Here is a 14,431-nt window from a genome sequence, read left to right on the forward strand (position 1 = left end):
GGCTGTGAGATCCCTGACTGTCTTGTAGGATGACCGTGGCAGCCGGCACCTGGGCATTTAGCCCGAGCGGTCCTCCGCCAGAACGGAAAGGTGCACAGCCACAGCGAAGTCTACGCCATCGAACCTGTTGGTTCCTGCTCTGTTCTGGTAGGGATCCCGGGATCTAACATCAGGACTCTGGTCAGGTAATTATTTTGTCCGGACTGAGGACTGTCTTGTTTCTGTGTCTATCCGTCTTCCCTGTGGTGTGAGTGAGTCTGGGAGCCATCCCTGTCCAGGGACTGGCCGACCAAGGGGCTCCTGTCCCCGCGGTCTGTGTGACTGGAATCTGCACAATCGCAGCCGCACCGCACCTTGGATAAAATCCTTGGAGTGAACGCAAGGGCGATTGAGGCAGTAGCCTGTGGGCTTCTTTTGTGTGTTGCACCGGGCACCGCTCTGACGAACCCGAATTTCCTCCTGGTGTGATTGGTGTATGAAGTCCTCCTGTATGGGTAAGCAGACGTCTAAGCAGGGATAGTTCCCTAAAGGGACCCTGGCTCAGTTTATATATTTTAGAAAGGGTCCGGACTCCTGTAAATTTCTGGAAAAATGATCTAGATTAACTCTGGGGGGATCCCAAAACTCAGTGGCCACTGTTAGGATCTTGGGACAAAGACCAAGTGGATGTCTTAAAAGACAAACTTGGCCTTCCCAAAAACTAAATTGGCTAGAGGAGAGGTAGATTGCTTCATGCAGTGGTGGGACGAGGCAAATCTTAAATGAACTGAATCGAAGCTCGCCTCCCTTAAAAATTCTAATTATAAGAAAAAAAGCTTTATTGGAAACCTCCTCTCCCACCACCAGACCAAGCGCTTCCCTTTACCCCGTCCTCCAAGAAAACTCAGACCGGTCCCACTTGAAGCTATAAACCCTGGACCCACACGGAGCTCCACTCGATTTTAAAAGGTTTTCCAAAGCCCCAGGAAAACCCTACCAAATTTGCAGAGGAATTTTGCTAGTGTGCAATGCCTATGAACCCTCTGAAGCAGACCTCCTGCAACTGTGTAAGCTACTTATAACCCCGTAAACAGCAACAAAGAAAAAAACCCGGGCAACTATCACACAGACTGACTGATGGTTTTTGTTTGTTTGGTTGGTTTTTTTGGATTTTTTGGGGGTACAGCAACCAGGTAAAAATGGACAGGGCGCCCTGGCGCATGCGTTTGTTAATAGCCTCTTATCTGCTATTAGCAGTATGTTAAAGCAAATAAGTGTTGGATGGGAGGCCAAGACCATGGACAAATTGCAAGCAGTGGCAGAGCATTGCCACTGCACTCTAAAAGGAAAGAGAAGCAGTCCTCACAAAGGTTGATAGCTCTGCAAATACAGCATTATTCAGGGCAGGGCAGACAGTACCGGGAATGGGGAGGGTACCAAGAATGGGGATAAGGTCAGAGAAGGGGTCGTGGCACCGGGTTTTTGGGATTTAGAGGTTTCAGCTCCGGTCATATCCACCCTGTGGGAACAAGGCATTATTGTCCCCTGTTCCAGCCCCTGTAACACCCCTATCCTCCTCCCAGTTCGAAAGGCTGATGGGAAATCATGGCGGTTTGTTCAGGATCTTCAAGCTATTAACTGCATTGTTGTACCCACCTTTCCTGTAATCCCTAACCCAGCAACTAATCTGGCTTCTATCCTGCCAGATGCAACTCATTTTACTGATGTTGATCTGTGTTCTGCTTTCTTTTCTGTCCCGGTTCACCCTAAGTTCCAGTATCTTTTTGCCTTTTCTTACAAGGAGCAGCAGTATGCTTCCCAAGGGGTACACAGAAAGCCCGTCTTACTTTTCCCAAGCATTAGCCAAAGACCTTGTTAACCTGGTCTTCCCCTCTGGGTCCACATTGGTCCAATGTGTAAATGATCTACTCCTCTGTTCCCCTTCATTATCTGTCTCAGAAACTGACTCTTTAGTGCTTCTCACTGCCCCCCCCACCTTAGGGTTACCTGTCTACTGTAAGCCCTTTACCCTTTTCTGCCACGAGCAATCTGGTTGTGCACTTGGGGTTTTTACTCAGGAGCATGGTGGCAAAAAAATCGTCCAGTAGCTTATTTCTTTGCCACCTTGGATCCTGTTGCCCAAGGTCTACCCCCGTCTGCGGGCTGTGGCTGCCGCGGCACGCCTAATTAAAATGTCTGAGTCCCTTGTCCTCCGCTCTCCTGTTTCTCTCATGGTCCCTCACTCTATAGATACTCTCCTGCTACAAGGTAATACAGCTCACCTTTCCTCCGCCCGCCTCACTTTTACTGCTTTCGGCTTCGCATATCACCATAAAGTGCTGTTCTCAGTTGAACCCTGCCACTCTCCTTCCTCTGTCTAATGACGGTGAACCCCACGACTGCCTTGCAAGTGTCTCTGCTGTCACCGTCCCATGCCACGACCTTTCTGATGTCCCTCTCTCTAACTCCGACCTTGTGTTATTCACTGACGGTTCCTGCTTTAGAGATAGCCAAGGTCGTCTCCTCGCAGGATATGCTGAGGTATCACTCTCTGAAACCCTAGAAGCTGCGCCGTTACCTTCTGTGACTTCAGCACAAGTCGCTGAACTAGTTGCCCTAACCCGCGCTTGCTTTCTGGCTGAGGGATGCTCCGCCACCATTTATACTGATTCTCGTTACGCTTTTGGGGTTGTACATGACTTTGGCACCCTCTGGCAAGCTCGGGGTTTCCTTACCTCTGCTGGTACCCCTATCAAGAATGGCCCCTACATTGCTGCTCTCCTGTATGCACTCCCATCTGCATTAGCTATTGTTAAGTGCCCTGGTCACTCCACAGCAGATACTAATGTTGCTAAGGGTAATGCTGCCATAAAATCTTCCCCAGGTGCGTTTCTCGGTTCCCTTTCTGTTTCTGTACCACCGCAGTCCCTTTCTAAAGTCACCCTGCTCCAAGACTCTGCCTCAGAAACAGAAAAAGACTCCTGGGTCGCCCAGGGTTGCTCTCTACACCCTGATTCCCTTTGGCGCCCCCTTATTGGTGCCTTTGTGGCCCTCTTTTCGCTCTACCCAGCTCTAGCCGCCCTGCTACACGGCGTTTCGCACTGCTGTAACTAAGGCAGGATGGTGGGCCCCACATTTCAGCTCTTTTGCAGCTCACCACTGTGCCGCCTGTACCACTTGCCAAAGCTACAATGTTGGCAAACGTGTAAAGGTAGCTCACGGGTTCTGGGGCCTGCCCCAAGCATTGTTCTTGCATTGGCAGCTTGATTTTGTTCAAATGCCTGTGTGTCAACTATATGAATTCATTTTGGTTATGGTATGCTTATTTTCGGGTTGGATTGAAGCCTTTCCTTGTCGCAAAGCTGATTCGCTGTCTGTTGCCAAATGTTTGTTAAATCATATTATGCCTGCAAAAGAAACTCCTGCCACTCTGTCCAGTGACCGGGGTACACATTTTACTGGACAACTTGTTCAGCACCTGGATCGTGTATTACATGTCACACACTTGCTGCACTGTCCCTACCACCCACAGAGCGCAGGTGCAGTTGAAAGACGAAATGGCATGCTAAAAAAAAATAAGCTTGCAAAAATTTGTGACTCTACAGGGTTAAGCTGGCCAGCGGCCTTACCATTGGCCCTTATGGAAATTCGATCCACCCCATCCCAAAGACATAAATTAAGTCCTTTTGAAATTGTTATGGGGCGCCCTATGTGAACAATGACTACCATTACTCCAGTCTCAGACTTGAACTTGACTCGCAGTATACTCCTTCAGTACTGCAAGGGACTAATGCAAGCTGTAAGTCACTTCCATTCACAGGTTTGAGCCGCCTGGCCAACCGAACCCACCTCTGACGCCTGCCACACCCTCGAGACAGGTGATTGGGTCTACATACGACACCACCAACGAAAACACGCCTTGGAACCCCGGTGGAAGGGCCCACATCAGGTGCTGCTCACTACCCAGACAGCTGTTAAGCTATCCGGCATAGCAGCATGGATACAGGCTTCGCAGTGTAAGAAGGCACCACCCCCAGCAGACCAGTCATCGCCTCAGGACCACGCAGAGTCAATTTTGACTCCAGAAGAAGACGTAGAGGAATAGCCTGCAATACCTTACAACCTACGTTCACGTAAGGGTTGCCTGAAGCAGACGACAACCAAAAGCAAGGCCCAAGAAGAAGCAGCAGTGAGCCTAGCGCCTGCTGCCTGGTGGACATAAAACCGTGACTGCGGTTCCCTCAGCTGAGGTTGTCAGAACCAAAAAGGGTCTTGCCTCCAGCATGTGCCTCTGGTGGGGCCTGTTCCTCGGCTACTGGTGTCTTAAGGTCTGGGGAATCCACAATGACAATGACAATTCTTTTATCCACCAGCAAGTATGGATCGCTCAGACCCTTAATATCTCTAATTGCTGGGTCTGCAGCCACATCCCAGCCCACTCACAAGCTGGTTCCTGTCTTGGCAATCCCACTTAATTCCCCAGGCCTCACCGGAGGACCTCATCCATTTAACAAGACATGGAACAGTAATGACACTTGGGAAGCAGTAGGAATAAATGTATCTAAATGGATAAGCGTGGTGGAGGGAAAAGGTCACTGGTGTTTGGTGTGTAATGGAACGGGGCTAAATCTGGGGAGAAGCAGTTGTCTCCAGCATATTGTAACATCAGTACAATCTTTAATGCCATGCAAATAACACTACTCCCCGTAAGGAGAATCACCTTGTGCCCTTCGGGGGATATTACTCCTCCTTTATAGACATCTATATGGCAAAGGGTGCAACCGACCCTTCCCGGCTTTGATAGGGCATCATTGGGTCTGTGGAACAAAGGCCTATACCACATTACCAGTTAACTGGTCAGGTATCTGTTATCCCGCCCAACTCTTCCCACAATTCCGAGTGTTAGAGTCCTTCCCACGAGAACGCCTCCGTAATCTTAGGCGAAAAAGAAGGGACTTGTCGGATGCCAAATGGTATGTGAATCACATAAGCCCTTTAACTTGGGAAGAGGCTATTGGTGGTTCCTTTATCCCACTTGGGGGAGTAATACATCATGCAAAAAGGCTTCTGAGGTTACAAGCAGTAGTTGAAATCATGGCAAATGAAACTGGAGAAAGTTTAAGGGCCCTGGCCAAAGAAACAGAAGCGATCAGACAAGTGGTCCTCCAAAACCGTCAGGCATTGAATATAGTGCTGGCAGCAAAAGGAGGGACCTGTGCTCTCATTGGCAAAGAATGTTGTGTATATATACCAGACAACACCAATTATGTAATAGATCGCGCTAACTACTTAGAAAAGATTGCATATCTTCCTCACGAAGAGCCAAGTTCCCTGTGGAAATGGCTGAGTAACTTGTTCAATTTCACTGGCATAGGAAACTGGTTGTTTCAGGGAGCCCTGACTATCCTATTTGGGATCTTAATGATTTTTGTATGTTTTCAGTTAATCTCCTGTTGTATCCAAAACTGTGCAAAACATATCACACAGCTAGCTACCCCTCACCAGAGTGCTAATCTGATGATTTTAAATATCACTGATGAACAGAGAGACAAAGAACGGTTAATGCAAGAAACCCAGTAATTGTTGGTCATAGGCGAAGCTTGACCAAAAGGAGGGATTGTGAAAGTAGAAAGAATTATACTGTAAGAAAAAGATGAATTGTGCTGTAATAATTGAATAAGTTAAAGGAATTCTGTTTGTCTTTTAAGAGGAAGAAGAAAAGTATGTTAATGTTGATTGTAGGTATGCAGATCAAGGTGCTAGCCAATTTGGGCCTGAGTTTAACAGGAAAAGAAACATTAAGTGTTAGGAAACAATTCCAGATAATCAGGGAGATATAGCCAGGAGATTGCTGTGTGCTTAATATTGAAATGAAGAGTACTTGAGTAGCCTCACACTAATTATGTGAAGTTTTGCCCCCCTTTTAATCCTGTTAATTTTGGCTTCCTTTTGACTGTATAAAATCAAGGGGTTTGAACCTTGTAGGGTACTCACATTTTCTCCATGCATTTTAGCAAAGCTTTGCTGAAATAAACAGAGCAGTCTGCCAAATCTGTGAGTCCTGTCTGACTTTGACAGGGGTGAGAGGGAAATGGGGGCAGAGCAGACAGCACACCTTGCAAGCCACTGCTCAAGGCCTTGCCATCAACCTGTTGGTGACCACAGATTTAAACAGTTCACATACAATGGAAATCCAAGAAAGGTGAATGTCTTCATTAAATCAACACTCTCACAGGGAGCACTTGGATTTGAACCAAGGATTACTTGATTCGTAGTCAAACACTCTGCCACTGATCTACACCCCCATGTGAGAGCAGCATCTACAGCCAGTATTGAGAAATGGGTAGTGAACAAGAGACTTGTGTAACACACATCTCAGCTGGGATGGACCCTCACTGACCCTAGATTGTGACTGGTCCTAACAAGGAGTTTTCCTGAAAGCAGCAGAACTGGGGCAGGACAGAGGTTCTGTCCACACAGAAAAGTTCTTTTAGAACAATGGCCGTTATTCCAAAATAACCAGGCAAGAGTCTACACAGCAATTCCGTTAGTTTGAAATAACTCTGAAATAACGGATGGCTGATTCCAACTTCTGTAGACCTCACTGTACGCAGAAAAATGCCTATTCTGAAATAGCTATTTCAAAATGAGGCGCGTGTACATACTCCACTTCTGCTATTTCAAAATATCCCCTCCCCAGGGCCATTCTAAGTTATTCCTCCTGGGGCTCTAAATCAAGGTAGCACGTCTACATTAGGGAAGCCTCCTAGGACTCATTTTGTGGTTTCCCTGCAGTGTAGACGTGCTATTTTGAAATAACTGTTCCAGAATATCTTATTCCAAAATAAACGTGCCTTGTAGATGTAGCCAGAGAGTCCTGAGAGATGAAGCAGCTGGAGGGAAGCCAGGAGAGCAGAGGCCAGACTGAGAACTGAGTGTCCCAGGTGTCTACCTCAGGCCTTCTGTCTAGGTCCCAGGTGTAAGGGGCAGCACTAATGACTCTGAATTCTCCACTCTGAGTTTAAATCTCAGTGGGACGGGCTGGGGTGGTTGCTGGGAGGTCCTTGTGTGCCAGGCTTTTTGGCTTCCCTGTCCTGAGGTTCACTAAGGTGGTTTTGCTTGTCTGAGGCCCATTAGAGCTTTGTGAGCAGACTTGTGCTCAGGTGCCTGATGCCATCACAGCGTCAGGGCAGGTCGCCCATCTTACCTCTGAGCTCAGCCCATGCTGGAGGCAGCCAGAGAGCGTGAGCAGAACGGGGGGGCAGGGGAGTTGTATACTTTGGGAAGGGTCCTGGTTCCCAGCCACACGCCTTGACCATGACCATCGGTCCCTGCACAAAGTGCATTGTGGGAATGAGAGTTGGGGCAGCAGGAAAGAGGCCAACCCCTGAGCCCCATCGAGCAGGTGGGAGAAGATGGGAGTGAATCCTGCTACCTCTCATGTGCAAAGGGAGCACTAACCCATGTGCAACTCATCTCTAGTGCTCTTGCCTCCAGCAGCTTTGTGCTCCACTAGGGTGGGTTATTTCAGAGACCAGGGAGGAAGAGGGAGGGGTGTCTGGATGTGCGGAGCCCCCCAGCTCTGCCTGTGAAAAGAAAGAACAAGGGCTCAGGCAGAAACTTCAGTTCCAAGTTGTGCGTCTTGACTTTTTCAATCTAAGGACTTTGAAGAAAAACTTCACATGTCTGCTCCAGTGGTGCAATGGGTCAGTACACAGTACTTATAAAGCAGTATTTGTAGGAGACATGCTGATGTTGTGAGTTCAAACCTCACCTGGAGCACTCACTTTGAGTCCCTGCTGGGTCGTCCCCTTGCAGTGGTTCCCAAACTTTTCAGCATCACGCCCCCCCCCCTTTTGATTTTTGAAAAACCCTCCTCCCCCCCAAAAAATAGAAGCAAAACTTGTTTCAGCAAAAAAGAAAAAAAATTGATGGTGGGAGGGCCAAGTTACCTCTTCCCCCTCCCCTGGAATTTCTTCACACCCTCTCTCCCTCCTGCCCCGGGCTGGCCCCAGAGCTCAGGGCCTGGGAGTCTGATCAGCAAGTGAGACTCGCCCGTCAGTCCAAGCTGCTTTCTTCCCGGCAACGTAGGAAGAGGTCACTGCAGGTGCACAACCCCCCGGCTGCCCGCCAGCCACTTCCTCCAGCCACCCCATCCATGCTGCTGTGGGTGCCAGTGTCTCACCACACTGTGAAATCAGACCAGAGACAGACACTGTCAGTAAACACTCATATCGGAAACACTCCTCTGGATGCTGGGCCCACCAGAGCCATGTGCCGCTGCCATCTGCCTGCTCCGTGGGTATCTTCCCATTGCAGAGCGCGCCGAGCCAGACTGTGACTAGACAGCCCCTCTCTGGGCACCCAGGGTCTTGCTCAAGAATGGCCGTTCTTGCGAAAAAACTTGGGGAGCATCTACACTGCACACGCGTTCTTGAGCAACTAAATTTATTCCCATGAGGAATAAACCCTCTTGTGCAAGAGCTCTTGCACAAGAAAGTGGTATGAATGGGCAACAGGTTTTTTTTGTGCAAGAAACCCCTATGGCTAAAATGGCCATCAGAGCTTTCTTGCACAAGAGAGTGTGCACACTGCCACGGACATTCTTGCCCAGAAGCACATGGCAGTGTGGACGTGCTCTTGCACAAGACATTTTGCGCAAGAGCTCTACGTCTACACTGGCATGATTTTACTCATAGACTCATAGGCTACGTCTACACTGGCCCCTTTTCCGGAAGGGGCATGTAAATTTCACCAGTCGTCGTAGGGAAATCCGCGGGGGATTTAAATATCCCCCGCGGCATTTAAATAAAAATGTCCGCCGCTTTTTTCCGGCTTTTAAAAAAGCCGGAAAAGAGCGTCTACACTGGCCCCGATCCTCCGGAAAAAGTGCCCTTTTCCGGAGGGTCTTATTCGTAGGTCTAATTCGTAGGGCACTTTTTCCGGAGGATCGGGGCCAGTGTAGACGCTCTTTTCCGGCTTTTTTAAAAGCCGGAAAAAAGCGGCGGACATTTTTATTTAAATGCCGCGGGGGATATTTAAATCCCCCGCGGAATTCCCTACGACGACTGGTGAAATTTACATGCCCCTTCCGGAAAAGGGGCCAGTGTAGACGTAGCCATAAACTTTTAGGTCAGAAGGGACCATTGTGATCATCTAGTCTGACCCCCTGCACAGTGCAGGCCATAGAATCTCACCCACCCCTCCCAGAATAATCCTCTCACCTATATCTCAGATATTGAAGCCCTCAAGTACTTTGAAGGCCCCAAGTTGCAGAGAATCCTCCAGCTGTGATCTGTGCCCCATGCTACAGAGGAAGGCGAAAAACCTCCAGGGCCTCTGCCAATCTACCCTGGAGGAAAATTCCTTCCCGACCCCAAATATGGGGATCAGCTAAACCCTGAGCATGTGGGCAAGACTCATCAGCCAGACACCCAGAAAGTTCTCTAGTAATTCCTATCATCCTTCCATTGACCTATTTCCCACTGATAATGAATGGTCAATTAGTTACCAAGATCATGTTCTCATTAAAAGCATTTTCGGAAAAGCGCGTCTAGATTGGCAGGACACTTTTCCAGAAAAGCACTTTTTCTGGAAATGCGTTGATGGCCGATCTAGATGCGCTTTTCCGCAAAAAAGCCCCGATCATCATTTTCGCGATTGGGGCTTTTTTGCAGAAAACACTACTGTGCTGTCTACACTGGCCCTTTTCCAGAACAGTTTTCCGAAAAAAGACTTTTGCCCGAACGGGAGCAGCATAGTTTTTCTGCAAAAACACTGACAATTTTACATTAGATCGTCAGTGCTTTTCCAGAAATTCAAGCGGCCAGTGTAGACAGCAGGCAAGTTTTTCCGGAAAAGCGGCTAATTTTCTAGAATAACTTGCCAGTGTAGACACAGCCTTCTTGTGTAAGAAGCCTGCAGGGTAGATGTAGCCAAGGGGTGTTTGGGTTTGTTACCAGAACTGAGCTTTGTACAACAGCCCACGGAACATCGTGAAAAGCAAAAACCTTCCAGCCCTGGGTGTCACTGGCCAGCCAGCGAGTGGCACAAAGATTCCTGGCAATGCTGGCTTTGGGTAATTGGCAACAAAACCTAACAGCTCTGATGAGGTGGCCGAGTGGTTAAGGCGCTGGACTGCTAATCCATTGTGCTCTGCACGCATGGGTTTGAATCCCATCCTCATTGGATGTTTGCAGCCCTCCCTCTTGCTTCTCCCAGATCTCTCTTCAGTTCAGTGCCAGCCCCTCCTGTAACCCCGCCTGCCCCAGCCCCTCCCACTGCAGCCTGGGGAAAGGGGAAATCTCTACAGAGACACTCCCAGATGGGGCCCTCAAGGGGAAACCTCACAAAGGAGATTCCAGGCAGCCAGGCCATGGGGGTCTCTGAGATGCCTCAGCCCTGCAGCCTGTCCCACCTGGCTGTTGCCATGGTCCCTCTGTGAGGTCACTGCCTCCCAACCAATGAACTGAGGTGCTGAAAAACTTCCTTGTGATGTCACTGTTGCCTTGCAGGCTCATGTCCTGCCCCTGGCCAGCCCCTTGGCATGTGTGAGCTGCTCCCCCTCTTCCACCCTCACTCAGGGCTGGTTCTGGGGCTCACAGGGAACATCAGAGGCTGCTCAGGGGGCTACATGCCCCCAAGGTCACCTTTGAAATGTCAGGGCAAGCCAGGATCTATCCCATCACTTCCCCAAAACCCCTTTGCTGAGCCCCTGCCCTCCCCAAACCTTTCCATGGACTCTTGGTTACTAATGGACACTTGCCACTAATGACATAATCACACCCCAGCCATTTTGCTAGGGCTGCAGCTGTGGAGAAAAGTTTAATTTAAATCATTAAACAATTAAGCATTTGAACTGTCTCATGTTAGTTGATCAACCTTAATTTTAAATAAAGGAAAACATTATGGCCAGCACAATAGGTTTCAGTCTGCCACACCCCTAGAGACTCTGGAACAAAGAAGACACATGAGAAGAAGCCAACTTTCTTCCTTTTGCTGTGACATGGATGGATCTAGCTTAGGTTTTACTCAGGGGATCTCTCTGCATGTGAAGTACCTGTGACACCCCCTGTGCTCCTCTGCCCCTCATCAGCAATGCCATCTACTTGGGGAAGCTGTTGCCCTGAGACTTCCAGAAGGGGCAACTTGGACAAACTAACATTGCTCAGGCACCCTTCGCTAGCTCAGCTGGCAGAGCAGAGAACTGTAGTGTGTGTTTGTCAAGTGATCCTTAGGTTGCTGGTTCAACTGTGGCTTGAAGGAGCCATCATTTTCCCTCCAGCGTGGCCTTAGCAGAAAGCAACCAAGTGGTTACCTTGGGTCCATGTCTTCAGAGCCCTGCACTTCAATTGACAAAACGATTGTGGGGAGGAGCTCCCAATCACATTTCTTGGGCTGTGCAGGTTTTGTCTACACACAAAAGTTCTTTTGGAACAATGGCCATTATTCCACAACAACAATGCAAGAGTCTACACCGGAACCAGCAGTTTCCTACCACGTCTCACCTGAGAAGAGGTGTCTTGTTCCCCTTCCTCTCACCTCACGTCTCCCTTGTCTCTGTTCCCTTCAAAGGTCTCCTCCGCCTCAGGACCCGCCTCCTCAGGGCGCTGCCCCTCTGCCACTGGGCTGGGAGTGGGAGACTGCACAGTCTCTGCACTTGGGCTGAGAAGTCTCACGGGGACTCGTCTGTTGATGGGTTAGTCAGCCCGATGGCCAGCCGGATCCATTCCGTAGCACTGCCCGAGAGGGAACGTTCCCAAGCTCCATTGGTATTTCCTGGGCCTTTGTGTAGGGGATTGGGCTTGGCCATCTTCTATTTTGGAAATGCCTCTTCCTTGGAAAGCAGCTCCCAGGAGTTCATGGAACTTCTTCTTCTCAGCGTGGGAAGGGGCAAGCAAGGGGCGACGGGACAGGGGTTTATGTGATGATGACAGGGGTGCAGAAAACAAATCAGAAATTATTTTTTCGCCTACTTAAGAACCAGGGTGACAGAATGAAACTGGATAGTAACCAAGTTACAAAGGAAGCATTTTTGCACCCAGTGGAACTCCTTGCCAGAGGATGTTGCAAAGGTGAAATCTACAAGGTATAAGATCCACACCCCCAATCCCCACGAGGCAAACTGCCCCATGGGCTTTGCCCGCACCATGCTCAGGACCTGGGGATTTTCTGTCAGTTTGCCAGACCAAATAACTAGCCCCCCACCACCTGTGCTCTGGAGTCGCTGCCTCTCATCCTTAGGCTCTGCTTTGTCTCCAGACAGACCCTGCTCTGCTCCAGCCACCTCCCTCTGGCTGTCCTGGAGCAAAAATGTGCCCCTTCACTCTGGATACCTGGGCTTTTAGCACTCAGATCTGCACCTAACAGCAACATTGGCTAATGAGGGGCCTGAACAGGTTCTGTGGAGCAAGGGAGAGAGCCACTTGGGAGCATCTTTGCCAACTGTCTCACAGAGAAAAAGGAAGGCAAGTTCTTTGGCAGTGAGAGGAAACTGTCACCCCAGGTGGGACTTGAACCCACAATCCCTAGCTTAGGAGGCTAGTGCCTTGTCCATTAGGCCACTGAGAAAACACCCCCAGAGACAGAAATTCACCCTCCTAAATGGCCCCTTTTCAACTTTTCGCTCCTGATAAAACCCCTTTGAAGAAGCCAGATACACAGGAAGGGCTGATCACACCCCTCTGAAAATCAGCTTTCCATGGGTATCGGTAGCTGGATCCGGGTCATGGGCCTTGACGTCTCGACTCCCTCCCGAAACCAGGGAAGTGTCTCATCAGGGAGCCGCGCTGGCGCTCACACTGCTCCTGGGGAAGGGAGCGGGTCCCACAGTGGCTGGGGCTGGGTGGGGAATGGCTGGTTGTTACTGAAGGGGAAGGATAAAACACAGCTATATTGCCGAGGGCGCGGGAGGCCGGCTGGTGACACCCTGGGATGGGCCTGGGGGAGCTCTGCAATGTGACCCTGGCTCCCAAGGCAGCATCCCCCTTGATGAGCGTGAGAGGCTCCGAGCGGCCTGGTCTGAATCGGGTTGGACGGCCCCACTGCTGGAGTGTCAGAGCCAGACACTAGAGTTACAGGCACGTCTCTCGCACCCAGAGAGGTCCTGTCACAAGCTCCCTGTCACTCCCATCATGCAACAGGAGCAGGTCCAGCCTGTTCTGTAAAAGCTGCTGTGGAAATCAGAGAGCAGCTAAGAGCGACTGCAGTGGGATTCAAACGCACAACTTTTGAATAACTGGCCTGGTTCACATCAAGCACCACTGCTTAAACAGCCAACAGGCTTTCCATTGTACCACAGAGCCCCAAAGTTCAGCTAGCTCCTCAGCCTCTCCCTCTGCTTTGCAGCAGGGCAATTGCTGGGGTAGAAGAAAGGGAAAAGCTGAGCCAGAGGAACACACACTCCCCCCCCACACTCAGACCCCCCCCATACCCAGCCCCCTGCCCAGAGTCTCAGCTGTGGCTTAAATCTGGTTCCAGAGAGAAGAGGCCAATGCAAACAGCCCCGTGGCAGCGAGGGAGTCAGCACGTCGGTGGGTGGGGCAGGGAGATGGGAGCAGATCTTGGCTCTAACTCACTGAGTGACCGTGGCATGTTCAGTGAATCTCTCCCTGGCTCTATGGCCGTGTCTGTACAGCAGGGACAGCAACACTCACAGCCCCACAGGAGGGTCCATGGCTTAGCCCCTGAGCAGCCTCTGATGTTCCCTGCTTGAGCCCCAGAACCAGCCGTGAGTGACAGGGGCAGAGGGGGAGCAGCTCACACATGCCAAGGGGCTGGCCAGGGGCAGGACATGAGCCTGCAAGGCAGCAGTGGGTGGATGGAGCAGGGAGCTGGGGGCAGAGCTGGGCTCTAACTCACTAGGGTGTGTCCCATAGCTCAAAATAAGCAATGACATTGTGTAGCTTATTTAGAGTCTATTTTGAAATAGTATCAGAGGGGTAGGCGTGTTAGTCTGAATCTGCAAAAGCGGCGAGGAGTCCTGTGGCACCTTATAGACTTACTGAAGTGTAGGAGCATAAGCTTTCGTGGGCAAAGACCGACTTTTGTGAGCAAAGACCTACATGCATCTGATGAAGTGGGTCTTTGCCCACGAAAGCTTATGCTCCTATACTTCAATTAGTCTATAAGGTGCCACAGGACTCCTTGCCGCTTATTTTGAAATAGCTTATTTTGTAATTTGGTGCTGGCTTCACAGCACTTAGTTCCAAATAAATCGCTATTCTGAAACGCCCCTCACTCCTCCTGCCATGAGGGTTGCAGGAATGTTGGAATAGCGAGCCTGTTATGGTTTGAAACAAGGGGCTTGGTCTTAAGACACGTCTGTGTGATATGAGCACCACGTTCTAAACCTCCGACCTAGCCGGCCCACGGGTGTCAGTCTCACAAGTGGCCCTTTCAGAAAGGAGCCTCGGGTAGACGCAGGGATGTTGTGGGCTCTGGAACAAGGTAG

The 14,431-nt window shown here is 50.0% G+C and overlaps 3 non-coding genes across 3 annotated transcripts; 2 read left to right on the forward strand and 1 right to left on the reverse strand.

Annotated features, from left to right (window-relative positions):
* The first annotated feature begins 7,667 nt into the window (after positions 1-7,667).
* On the forward strand, positions 7,668-7,761 carry TRNAI-UAU (transfer RNA isoleucine (anticodon UAU)). Its single transcript has 2 exons — positions 7,668-7,705; positions 7,726-7,761. It is a non-coding gene; the product is annotated as a tRNA-Ile (tRNA).
* A 2,324-nt stretch (positions 7,762-10,085) lies between these two features.
* On the forward strand, positions 10,086-10,167 carry TRNAS-GCU (transfer RNA serine (anticodon GCU)). Its single transcript has one exon. It is a non-coding gene; the product is annotated as a tRNA-Ser (tRNA).
* Positions 10,168-12,476: 2,309 nt separating this feature from the next.
* Positions 12,477-12,549, reverse strand: TRNAR-CCU (transfer RNA arginine (anticodon CCU)). The gene has a single exon. It is a non-coding gene; the product is annotated as a tRNA-Arg (tRNA).
* Between the last annotated feature and the right edge of the window lie 1,882 nt (positions 12,550-14,431).

This window comes from Pelodiscus sinensis, chromosome 19 (genome assembly GCF_052426305.1).
Source record: "Pelodiscus sinensis isolate ZL-2025 chromosome 19, ASM5242630v1, whole genome shotgun sequence".
NCBI classification, from domain to species: domain Eukaryota; kingdom Metazoa; phylum Chordata; order Testudines; family Trionychidae; genus Pelodiscus; species Pelodiscus sinensis.